General features: G+C 43.7%; 1 pseudogene; it reads left to right on the top strand.

Annotated features, from left to right (window-relative positions):
- Nucleotides 1–10066: 10066 nt before the first annotated feature.
- Nucleotides 10067–11839, top strand: LOC119042011 (T-complex protein 1 subunit epsilon-like; annotated as a pseudogene).
- Nucleotides 11840–13688: the final 1849 nt, after the last annotated feature.

Raw genomic sequence — 13688 nt, 5'->3', positions numbered from 1 at the left:
AGGTATTCTCCAACATCTTCTGACTTACATCAGGACTGCACTTAAAAGCCAAGCATCTGAAGCCTTTTTTCTCTGAAGCGGTTCTTGAAGCAATGGGAGCCTCAGATACAGTGGTCTGTAGGAGGTGGGGGTGGAGGGAGTGGTTCAGAGGAGAAGAGGGAGCCAGGGAGGGCGGGGGGCATTGACTGCTTGGCAGCATCCCGTCAAATCCAGAATGACTTCATAAACACTAGTTGCTGTTTTCAAAAGAACATCTTTAGAAGGGAATATTGTACAGATGTTGGAGTGTGTTGGTGGGGGGGTGTTGCCCATAATGCTGTGTCTACAAAGTCTAAAATAGCAGTATGAAAAGAAATTGCTCTCAAACTCAGTTATTTCGAGAGGAAACCTAGTGGAGTGGAAGGAATAGTGGGATAAAAAAATTGAAAGAATTGGGTTTCGTATCTAGATCTGTCACTTCCTATCTGGGTAATTGCAGCCAAATCACTTCATCTCTTTGAATCTTGAATTATGTGACCTATAAAGTGGAATTGGAAATGCCTGCTCTGCCTGCTTGGTGCAGTTTCATACCCATTTTATAGATACCATTTATGAGGATCAAACACACTGAGGCACACAAAAGTACCTTTTTACTGAGGTGCAATAGACATATAACATGTTGTTAATTATAGGTATACAGCGAAATGATCCAATATTTGTGTGTTACATAATGATCACCACCATGAAGTCTCGTTAACCTCTGTCACCAGACATGGCTACATTTTTTTCCTCTGGAGAACTTTTAAGACCTACTGTCTTAGCAACTTTCTAACATGCAATACGGTGTGAACTGTAACCATCAGGCTGAACATGACACCCCCCAGGACTTATTTATTTTAGAACTGGAAGTTTGTGCCTTTTCACCCCTTCACTCATTTCTCCCACCCCCAATTCTGACATGAAAGTGGTTTGAAATAAAGCAGTGATTATACAAGTGAAAACTCATATAAATACCACTACTTATCTTATAAACCAAAGGGGCAATAATTGTTTGCTCTAATAGAACCAGTAGTTTTTTTAAACCAAATTAAATTCCAGTAGTTGCTAGACTCTTACCCTATGACTGTCTCTTCCGACTTTTCAAACAGGTTAGGGAAATAAAAGACAAGAGGAAAGGATGTTTTTCTTGTAACCCAGCAGGTTATTTTAGGTCAAATACATCCTTACCGATTTTCTTCCTGCTTGATCTACCAATTACTGGGAGAGGGATGCTGAAGCTCCCGCTGTAATAGAGGATTTGTCTGCCTCTCCTTGAAGATCTATCAGTTTTTGCCTCTCAATTCTGATAGGCTATTAGGTACAAACACCTTTAGAGCTGTTACATCTTCCTGGAGAATTGACAGCATCATTATGCAATGTCCCTCTTTATCTCTGACAATTCTCCTTATTTTGAAGTCTGCTTTTGTCTGAAATTAACATGACTTCTCCATACTATGATAGGGTTAGCATAGTATATATCTTTCTCTGTGTCTTTACTTTTAATACGAGTCTTTATGTTTGAAGTGGGTTTCTCATAAACAAAATATAACTGGATTGTGCTTTATATTTTAATCCACTCTGACCTTTTTTGAAATTAGAATATTTAGAACTTTCACATTTTTTCAGCCAATGATACCTTTATGTTTAAGGTTCTTGGAATATGTTGCCACATTTTTCTCCCAAAAAGTTTTGCCAATCAAGGCACCCATCAGCAATTAAATATAATAAACGCCTACTGTGAGTCCATCCATGGGAATAAATGGTGGGTCCACATGTAAATCTAAGTTTCATCACATCCTTGCTAGCACTGGGTTTTAGGTTTTTTTAGACTCAAAAATCGAGTAGTCATCTTAGTTCATATCTCTGACATCAGGAAGGCAGAACTTCCATGCCTGTCTGCTTACCAACTGGAGCATCCCTCTATAGTGTGCATGAACCTCTCAAGGTAAATAAATCATCTATTTACTTCTTGAGGTGTAGATATTTACCTCACCTACTTGGATTAATTCTTTATATAGTATAAATAGTTGCCCTTTGTCGTTTATGTGTCAGAGACTTTGGGAGCTGAGTGAGATCTGGAATATTTGGTCTAAACCCCTTCTTGGTTGGTTGAATGATGGCCCCCCAAAAAATATGTCCAGGAGCTAACTCTCAGAACCTCTATTTGGAAGTTTCTTTGTAGATTTCATTAAATTAAGGTAGACCATTCACATTTAGAGTGATCCTTAATATATTGGATTAATTTCTACCATGTCTATAACTGTTTTACAGTTTGTTACTTTTGTTCTTTGGGTCCCCCCCGATTCTGCAGCTTTTGCATCACCTTCTGTGGTTTCAACTGAGCATTTTGTATGATTCCATCTTATCTCGTCTCCCAGCATATGGATCAGACTTCTTTTCTAAAACTTTTACTGGTTGCTTTAGAGTTCCCAATATATATTTTTAACTAATGTAAGCGTGCTTCCAATTACAGTACACCATTTCATGTGTAGTGCAGATAGCCTATAACAAAGTAGACCCAGTTTCTGCCTCTGCTTATGGCACTGCTAGCATTCATTTCACTTCTGTATATGCTGTGATCGCCCAGTACAGGGTTTCCCACTCTCAAGCAAGTCCACACACAGCCATTGTAAGCATGTCTACTAGTTTATGGCCCCAGGGGCTTAGCTTCAGGTTTAGGTAAATAGACCTGGGCTGTGACTCTTAGGATTTGCCTGTCTGTCCAAATTTGAAGGTGGTAGTTTGTCTGGCAACAAGTTCTCTGGAAGGAGTTGTTGGGGAGGCAGATGGAGGGGGGTCTGGGAAAAGCAATTCATTTTCATTTTGTTCCACTTCTGTTGTTGTTGCTGCTAAGGATGGGAGTAATGATTTCCATGCCCTTCACATGTCAGAGCTGAGACCAAAGCAGGTCCAGTGGATTATTACATCATGGAGATTATATTTGTGTTTGCTGATTTGCTAAAGTATCCAGCCCCACAGCTCAGTCATGAGCTTTATCCAGTTAGCCAGTTGTGGACTAAAGAGAGTGCAGTTCCCAACACAGAAGGCAAAGAGACTGCTCAATCTTCCAATCTGACCCGAGGACCCCATTGTGCAGAGTGTTGCCCGCGCAAAGCAAGAACAGCTGCATCCCTACCCTGTGCTAGCTTACAGTCTTAGTGACACTGTGCAATTGTTCCAAGAAGTGGTCGCTGCTTTTTGGTTCAAGGACCTTAACTACTTACTGTAAGCAAGGACAGGAGCATACAAGCTCCTCTCCCAGATAATCCTATTCATTATACCCTCATCCACCCAACAGCTCACTCGACTTAACCTGCTCTGTCCAAAAAAGATTTTTTAATCAAGATTTGATTATAATATGCACTTTTAAAAACACTTCAGCAAATTGTTGGCTTAAAAAAGGAGAATTCTGATTTCTTCAGAATGCTGTCAATCTTACTGGCAGTGCCATACAATGAGAACTGATGCTTACATTGATGATCATGCAACCCTATAAGATTCTAGAGAGCTTTTGAATCATCCAAGAGAGATTAAATTACATTCAGTAATGTTTTAGTGGTAAGTGCATTTTATACTGTATTCCGCATCAACAGAATCTGATTATTCATATGAGGCACAAGGTGACTCTCTTCTTGCCCAGAAGACAATCTTTTTATTTCCATTTGAATTACAAAGGTTTGCTAAACATCTTCCACACACCCCAAACCCTGGTACACACTGGGAGGCATGTTCCATTTATTGCAGAGTTCACAATTTCATGGTTAAAGAAAAACAAACAAGCATGCAAACTAATAAAGAAAATAGGCAACACACACATAACCCCAGCACTCAGCACATGTGAAAATTGATTGAATGAGTGTTTGCTCAATGACCTGTAGACAAAGTGTTATATAGATACAGAGACATGAGAAACCAGATGCTAACACAGGGAGGAGATGGCTGAGCTCAGCTATGGAGGATTCTGAATTCTCTGGCAGTCACTAACGTGAAGGAAAGTATGCTATCCAAAAGGAAAGTGAGGAGAACTTTCAGAGAATGGAAATAAGGTTGGTATTTCTGGAATGTGTGGGTGGAAATGATGCTAGAAAAGCAAGTCACAAAGGCCTTGAATGTCATGAGAAAAGTCTCAGATGACCAGCTGGTGTGCTGGTAGTTGGGACGGAAGTGCCCAGTAATGCCATGGGCCAAAGGGATATGGGTAATAGACCAAATGCATCTCTTACATCAGCTAAATGAGAACCAGGGTTTGGACATGGCAGCAGAACAAAGAGGGAGACTCTGGAAGATATAGGTGCATGGTCCCAAGGAGCACAGTGAACCTCGGCTCCATTTGGGGAATTTGTACATTCACATGAGCCTAGGAACTAGAAAGTTGGGCAGCTATAAAACCCTCAGGAGTATGTTAGGCACACACGCACACAAGATGTGTGCACATGATAGGTGTGAAGTCTGCAGCTGAGTCGGTGCCCTAAGTCTGGTTTGCATGTGCTTGCATTTTCCCCAATCCCCGCTATCCTTCCCCCATCCACAGGACGGCTTCTCATTGCTGACTTGCTGATCAACAATGCATTAGGACAAGACCTGCTTTCATCAGTTCAAGCAGCTATAACAGAATACCATAGACTGAGTGGCTGCAACAACAGGTATATATTTCTCACTGCTCTAGAGGCCAGGAAGTCCAAGGTCAAGTTGTCCACAGATCCAGTGTCTAGTGAGGATACAGTTTCTTATTTGCAAAAGGTCATCTTTTCTCTATTCTCACAAGGCAGAGAGAGACAGAGCTCTTGCCTCTTTCTCTTCTTAAAAGGCATTAGTCCCATCATGAGGTCTCACCCTCATGACCTCCTTTAACCCTAATCTTACCTTCCAAAGGCCCTACCTCCAAATACCATCACACTGGGGATTAGGGTTTCAACAAGTGAATGGGGGAAGACATACACATTCAGTCCATAACAAGACCTCTCCTTGAACTCCAGCTACCTTGTCTGGGGTCTGCCGTCCTTCCCAAACTCTTGCTGGACCCATATTTCTGAGGTGAGGGCTCTGCCCTGAAAGCCTCGGTGCTGCCTAGGCTCCTGCTTGGTGGGATAAATCATTTAGAGCCAAAGCCCTGCCACTCACCCAACTTTGAGAAGTGTCACTCTCCAGGGATCCATGCTGCAGCCCACAGCCTTGCATTTAGAAATATTTTTTGAAAACAGCTGGATGGATTCAGCGTTTACTCCTGTCCCCTGCACTCTGTCATTTGAACAGCAGACTCTCCTTTCCCCTCTCCCCATACCCTTGAGGGACCAGCCCCGAAGTTGAGTTCATTCATCCCACTCCTGTCCCTCCACGGTCACCTCTGCATACCTCTCCACTTTGTTCTATTCTGCCGAAGAGCCAGCTTTTGTGCACTTATCCATCACCTGTCACATGCCAGGCACTGCTGGGGATTCAAGACGGAGTGGGAGAGCTCGCCTGGCAGGTATCCCTCAGACTAGAAACCTGTCACCTGGAAAAGGCAGGTGCATGCACACCACAGAGCTTTCTTAATGGAAGATGACTTGCATGCAGGTTCACCCCTGACTGTGCAGCTGGAGCTGAGCAATTGAGCCAGCATCCTCACCCAGCAAAAAAATGACAAGTAAAAGCCTTTCTACCGCCCAGGATTGTGAGGACAAATGAGGAAAAAACCCAGACCTTGGCTTAATGATCCCTAGCTCATTAATGGTTCCAAGTGACACAATGTGGCATGACAGCAGGGTCCAGCTTCTGAGCGCCAGGGATCTGAGGACAGCGCACTGGCAGGAGGCAGCTTTCCCATGGTGAGGCTCTGGTGAAGCATTTGCAGCATCCAAGAACTCTTAAAATGCTCCATTTGAGGAGGAGCCAGGCCTTATCTCAAGAGCCGTGTGCTTGGCACTAAGTCTGGGGAGGCTGATTCATAAGGAACACTTGAGAGCCTTGGACAGGGCGCTTACAGACCTAGAAAACCCTACATGCTCTTTTAATGTTTTTCTTCTCCCCTGAGAAAACTAGCAGCTAAGAGATTTATGGAGCCTCAGCCAGGCCTCCTCCCCCATGGCCACTCCAGTGGGCATTCCCACTGATTCTGACACAGTGCTGGTTCCCAGCCACAGCCAAGCAGCAAAAGTGCAAGGCTCACGAGAGGAAGGTAGCCAGAAGCCAGGCTCCCTTGTCTGGAGAGAAACAGGGCATTTCTTCTGAACATGCAGGCAGGTGTTAGCTAGAAATTTATTGTGGTTTCTAAAGCCACAACAATAACCAGAGCACCCTGTGTGCCTCTAATGTACAATTCAGCAAGCCTCCATTCCCTAGTTAAACAAGCCCAGCCCAGCTCCTTCTTCTGGGGCGTTGAACTGGCTTTGTGTGCTTCTTAAGGTACTAGATATCCCCTCTGCTGCCCCAGCCAGGAACAATATCAGGTGGCATTTGCCATTCCCAACCCCTGGAAAGAGCCCAACACAAACCTGGTCTGTGAGTGCTACCCTCCCTTGAAGGTGCTGCTGTGGCAATAATGTCAAGGATACAGAGAAGGCTCCTCCATCAAAGAACTACATGGTACTTCTTCAACTCTAACAGCAACTATGTTGATAATGCCCGATGCTGTTCTAAGCATGTGAATATCATAACTCATTTAATTCTCCCAACCACCCATGAGGGATGTTGGATTACCCTGCTCCCTTCGCAGATTCAGGAACTGAAGCACTGATTGGCTCTGGTCTTGCCCAATGTCACACAGCCAGGGGAGAGTGGGACAGGATTCAATACCAGCACACGTTCCAGTAGGCATCCCTCTGCTCTTCCATCACCACTCAGCCCTCTGTCCCCTGACTGCAAGAAAGTGATTCCCAGGGCCTTGACCTTGGATCCCAGCTGGTATGGGGCAGGTCTTCAGAGGGCTTACAAGTTCCCCCACTGAGCACACAGAGGCTCTGGTATGAAAGGGATTATGTTAAGCATAATTTGTTATATTACCCATTTTTTCCTTTCAGCACATTTCTCATTTCAATCATTCCTTTTTCTTTCCAGACCCCAGGAGCCAGAAATATACACACACTGTCTTTGCATTGATGTAAATAGCCATGGGCTTATTGAATCCATCTGCTCGGACTATGGTGGAAATCTCAGTTGTCTGCAGTGTTTTCCACCAAGACACCCTAGGGCATCAAGAAGTTTAGCTCTTGCCCTGCCGGGGCAGGTTTGTCTTGCTTGCTTCAATAAGAATCCTCACTACTGAGTGTTTGTTTTCTTGGTGTTCTCAGAGCTCAAATTCTAGCTGTTTCTCCCCACTATCACTTACTCCCCTCTTCTCTCCCCAGCACCTCAAAAAGCTGCCTCTTCCCTCCCAGCCCCACAGACTGCCTTGCTCCATTATTCCATCCTAGAACCAAAGGTATAAAGGCAGACAGAGCCAGTGGGTGCAACCTGTGGCCACAACCCACAGTGCCCACCAGCCCTGCCTACCCAGCCCCATGCAGCTGTCTCATTCTTCTCCTCCTTGAACTGGGGACTCCCTTTTTTCTTTTTTAATAACAATAAAAGTGACAGCTAAACATATCAGATACATGTTCTGTGCTAGGTATTGCTATAAACCTATGCAAGTACAGTCATGTGCCACATGATGACATTTTGGTCCATGATGGACAGCATATACTATGATGGTGCTATAATATTATAGTGGAGGTGAACATTTCTATGGCTCAGTGTCCTCATAGCCATTGTAACGTCATGGTGCAATGCCTTACTCACATGTTTGTGGAGATGCTGGTGTAAACAAAGCTTCTGCACTGCCAATTGTATAATAGTATCACATATACAATTATGTACAATACACAATACTTAATAATGACAACAGATGATTATGTTACTGGTTATTATATAACAACAATATTATATTTTATTGTTGTTTTCCAGTGTACTCTCTCTAATTATTAAAAAACAAGTTTGCTGTGAAACAGCATGCCATGTTACACTGGCAGAGGCTTCATGTCTTGTATTATTGCATCTCTTGATTGCATCCTTTTCTCTTGTGCTTGATTTAATCTCATGTTGTTTTGTACAGAAACACAGTGTGCAGGTTGTAGCCTGGGAGACACAGGCTGTCCCATAGAGCCTAAGTGGGTAGTAGGCTACACCATCCAGGTTTGTAGAAGTGTGCTTTGTAATATTCAGACAACAATGCATTTCTCAGAACGTATCCCCATCATTAAGAGGTACATGACTATACATTTTGTTTTATTCTCACAGCCACCCAGGAAACTGATGCACAGAGGTGAAATAATATGTCCAAGATCATACAACTAGTAGGAGGTAGAACCAAGATAAGAATCTTAGAAATCTGGCTCTAGGGTGGGGATTCTTAACTACTATGAGAAAATAAGCTCTCTCACCCCATAGGTCTAGAATCTCTGGGGATCAGAACCCAGGCCTTCTGCTGTGTATAATTAGTCTTTTGCCATCCGGTTGAGTTGTTCTTTATTTTCTGGGTTTTGCTTTGCTTAGTTATATTTGGTTTGCTTTGTATCTTCCCCTTACTTCTTGTGTCCCCCAAGAATCACTCATTAGTTGACTATTTACTGTAATCCATGGGTGTACCCTTATTTCCCTTTTCTTTCTCTCTCTTCTACCCTGCCCATCCAATAAGTAGCCAAGTCCTCTGGATTCTTTTATTTCAGAAATATTTATAGAGTACTTCCTATGTGCCAAGCACACAGTAGGTGAACAAGGTGAATAGAGTCACTGTGCATGAACCAGCTCCTTAGTGATAGGCATGCACTCCACAGTCTGACACCCACTGGCCTAGGTGATAGCTACTGGGCTACTGGGTTCACTCTGTCCCACCACCAGGACCCATAATGCCAATCCTACCACCAGATCTCCATGTTCAGATTCTACCCATCTTAAGGCCCATCTCAGTGGTCCTTCTGCTGTAATACGTACTACAATGCTACCTTCCTCTCAGCCCAGCTGAGATCAATCCCTGTTTCCTCTTTAGGATCAATCTCTCAGTCCTCTTTAGGAGTTCCCTCCAAGGATCTCAGTGTCTTTCACTGCATTTGTTACTTTCTATCTTGTATTATTGTTATATATGTGTCAATCTTATTGCCATTATTAGAGTGTAAACATCTTAAAGAGCTATCTCTTAATCATCTGACTAGATATTCTGAGCATAGCAGCCAAGGCAGTCTTTAAAAATCTAAGACTCAGTATGTCACTCTTCTGTTCAAAACCCTCAAGTCACTGAGGCTCCCCATGTCACTGAGAATAAAAGCCAAAGTTCTGGTGGTGCTCTATAAGGCCCTGTGTGGTTTGACCCCCTCTACCTTTGTGGCCTGCCCTTGTATAACTCTATCTCTTGCTCCCTCCACTCTAGACACATGGCCTTCTTGCTAGACTTCAAGCATACCAAGTACACCTCTGCCACAGGGACTTTGCACTGGCTGTTGGATCTACCTAAATGCCCTTCCTCCACATAGCAGAGAGATCTTCCCCAGAGAACCTATCAACTAAGGAACCTGTGAGAGGGACAGGAAGCCAGCCCCGACCTCCTGCTCAAGTTTAGGTAAATCTCACATGTGCATTTTCCCCTCTCGCTTCAGCAAGTCTTCTCTGGACAGACTTTCTCTCCAGTCCATGCTCTGCAATAGCTGCCATGTGATCTTGATGGAAGAGGAGGCCAACCAGCCATACCCTCTCTGGGGACCCAACTTACTTTCCAACCTGGAGGTTCACTCAGATGGCATTTCCTATATAATTTCCTATATAAACCTAGTGAGGGATAAGTGGGCCCAGCTATAAGATAAAATGCAGCTTGACCCCATGTAGGGTAGAACTTTTTGGCCATGTAGCCACAGGGAGGCTAAATAATAGCCTGCAAATGGAAGGTCTCTCTAAGGAGGTGATATTTGAAGAAACGCCCCCCAAAAAGACAGCAAAATAGCTATTAGAAGAATAGGATGGAGCACTTTGTACTGAAGAAATAAAGGCACAAAGACTCAGTGGTCCCTGCTGGTTGTGGGAAAGTAACTCCTGCTGCTGTACCATGGCATCTGTAGGGACGCTCACCTTTGAATGATACAGGAGCCCTTCCCTCATCACCAAGGATCAGTACTGCAACTCTCGTTTTATGGGACTTCTGGCCCTCAAGTCTCATATGATGGCAGCAAAGGCTGTAGGAAATACAATGAGTATATCAGTTGGACCAAATAGTAGTGGATAAAGGCAATGTGACTGTAATGATAGCGCCACCATGTTGAGCATGATGGATGTCGATTGTCAGATTGCCAAGCTCATAGTGAACTGCCCAAATTACAGGATGGTAGAATAGAGATGGAACCACAGGAGTGGTTGTCCTGGCTGGCACCTTGTTGGAAGAAGCTAAGTAGTTGCTGGATCATGGCATTGACCAGCTAAGGATCACCCAGGGCTAAGAGCAGGCCACCCACACTGCTATCAAGCACCTGGACAAGATCAGTGATCCTGTCCCTGTTGATGTAGAGGACACTGAGACCCTGATTCAGACTGAATAAACCATGCTGGGCTCCAAAGTGGCCAACAGCTATCCCCAACAAATGACCGAGACTGCCATGAGCACTGTCCTCACTGTGGCCAGTACACAGTGCAGAGACACTGGCTTAGGGCTCACCATAGTAGGAGTCAACGTGGCCAGGAGGTTGGAGGACACTAAATCTATTAAGATCATGATCATGGACAAGGATTTCAGTGACACACAAATGCCAAAACAAGTAGAAGATACTAAGATTGCATCTCTCAATGTCCATTTAAACCACCAAAGCAAGGTCTGGCTGGTATGGCTCAGTGAATGGAGCAGCAGCCTGCAAACCAAAAGGCTGTAGGCTTGATTTCCAGTCAGGGCACACACCTGGGTCATGGGCCAGGTCCCCAGCTGGGGGCATGTGAGAGGCAACTGGTTGGTGTTTCTCTTCCTCTCTTTCTCCTTCCCTTCCCTTCTCTCTAAAAATAAATAAGTAAAATGTTTTTAAAAAATAAAATAAAAGTACCTAAAGGAAGAAAATAAATAAATAAAACAAAAATAAACCACCAAAACCAAAGACTAAGCATATGCTGGACATGACCTCTATGGAACACCTTAAAGCCCTTTAGAAATACAAAAGGGAGAAGTTGGAAGGGATGATTCAGCAAATTAAAGATGCTAAACTATTTGCCAGTGGAGACTATTAACAAATCATTTACCTCCTCGGAACAACTTGAGAAATTCAGCCATTGCAACAGAGGGCAGACAGATCATCCTTGACTTTTCAGAACCCACAGCTGAGAAGCTGGGCTTTACTGGGCAAAGCTGAGAATTCATCAAGCAATATAAGAACTCTAGAGCTGTAACCAATTACATCAGAGGAGAAAAGAATGCAATCATCAAAGAAGGAAAGCAATCCCTTCACAATGCTTTGTGCATCGTCCGGAGCCTCATCCGTGTTAATGGCTTGGTGTATGGCAGAGGTGCTGCTGAAATCCCTTCTGCTCTCGCAGTTAGACAAGCAGCAAAGGGCATAACCTTGGAGCACTACGCCACATGAGCATTCACAGATGCTGTGGAGGTCATACCCAAGGCTCTTTCCGAGAACAGTGGCATGAATGCAATCTAGTGCCAGACAAGTGAAGGAGATGAGCCCTGTTCTTAAGATTGACTCTTCGCACAAGGGTACAAATGATATGAAGCAACAACATGTCATAGAAATCCTGGATGGAAAAAAGCAATATATATCTTGCAATACAAATGATTAGAATGATTTTGAAGATTAATGATATCCATAAGCCTAGAGAATCTGAAGAATAAAGAAAAAATTTAGAATACAATGTAGTAGTAGGATTGACTACAGTGATTAAATACATGGGTGTCTTATGATGTAAAAAAAAAAAAAGCACAAAGGCTTTGTGAAAGAGAACTTGACAAGTTTGAGAAACAGAGAGACTAGTATTATGCATGACCTTGGGGGACATGAGAGAAGTCTGGGGTTTTTTAAGAGCAAGAGTAAGTTGATGAAAATAATCATCACGAATAACAATAGTAGCTAACTATTATAAGCATAGTAACATACACATGTACACAAAGACTTACATCGATAGTATCAGTACCGTTTTAAGTACTATATTTACATCAATTTAATTCTCAAAAATTTGCATAAGTAGGTACCATTATTCCCATTTTACAGCTGAGAAAACTGAGCCACTGGGAAGTTGAATAACTTGCCAAGCCCACAAAGCTAACAGATGGTAGCAACCAGAATTCAAAGCCATGCCATCTGGTTTCCCAGGCCTTGTTTTAAGCATTGTACTGTACTGCCTTTTCTGCTGAGGGCTTCACACAAAAAAGTTCATTCTGTGTGTGGCAGGGGAGGATCAAGGGTGGTTCTTAGGTTTTGTGCTTGAGCGAGTGAGTAATGTCTTTACTGAGAGAGGAATGGGCTTGCTAGAGAGGGTTCCCCAAGCCCAGAGGGTATCCTCACCCTTGGGTAGCCCCTAAGCTTGTATCAAACCTCAGCCACATTCTAGAGAAAGCCCAGTACACAGATGCCAAAGTTAGCCTGCACTGGCAGGCCCCTGCCAAGAACCACAAAAGCCTCATTTTATTTAAAACACAGTGCTTGGCAGAATTCCTGACCTAGACAGAGACAAGCCCATTACTTCATCTTATGAGCTGCATTACAGCCTCTGTTTTCATGTATCTCTTAGCAAGGCCTCTCAGCTGAAAATTCAGCCAGCCCATCAATCACTTGTCCCAGAGGCCCACAGACCAGGCAGCAGAGGCTGAGATCCCCGCAGACATCTGTAGACATTTTCACATGGGATTAAGCCCTGAAGACTTCCTTGTTTGTTCATAGGGGGCCTTGTTGCTTTATATTTTTAATTAAAAGCAGATTTCTATCAATCCCCCCAAAATCTATTGGGGAACTGTAATTTTGCTTCCAATCTTCCTATTTAATACTCCCCTAATGCCCATAAAAAGCTTTGGAGTTTCAGTTCATGATTTTAATCTTCACAGATAATTAGCTGGTAGAATGACTTGGAGAGAGAAACAGGTATATATTTTCACAACTTGGTCAGGAGTGGGTGGGTAAGTTGTGGGAGAAGGTCCCCAGGCACTCTTGGCACATCTCCATTTCTGAAACGTAAACATGCAATTCATTTGAAGAAACATTCATTGAGCTTCTTTCATTACTGCCATAAAAAGTACTTTCCCCTCTTATTTCTGAGGCACCTTATTATAATGCCACTTGGCTCTCCCACCCTCGAGATCCCCCTACAGAGTCCTCAGTCATTACACTGTGCCCTACCACCTCGGCCCCACCCACTTGTCCTACAGTTCAAGTCAGTCCCCCTGGGATGTGTGCTGGCCTTTCCTGCAGTCTCTCCTCCGCTCCTCTTCCCTCCTGCTCAGCCCACTCCTCTTCCTTCCTTCCTTCCTTCCTTCCTTCCTTCCTTCCTTCCTTCCTTCCTTCCTTCCTTCCTTCCTTCCTTCCTTCCTTTTTCCTTCCTTCCTTCCTTCCTTCCTTCCTTCCTTCCTTCTATTACCACTGACTGACCACCTCTACGTGCATTGGAAACTGTTATAACATACAACATGCACTCACCTTAAAGCCTTATACTATTTGTGTGAAACAGTAATGTTACACACAACCACTCAT

Source organism: Artibeus jamaicensis, unplaced genomic scaffold (genome assembly GCF_021234435.1).
Source record: "Artibeus jamaicensis isolate MK-2021 breed Jamaican fruit bat unplaced genomic scaffold, CSHL_Jam_final contig_3182, whole genome shotgun sequence".
NCBI classification, from domain to species: domain Eukaryota; kingdom Metazoa; phylum Chordata; class Mammalia; order Chiroptera; family Phyllostomidae; genus Artibeus; species Artibeus jamaicensis.
This window is presented reverse-complemented; position numbering and strand designations above follow the sequence as displayed.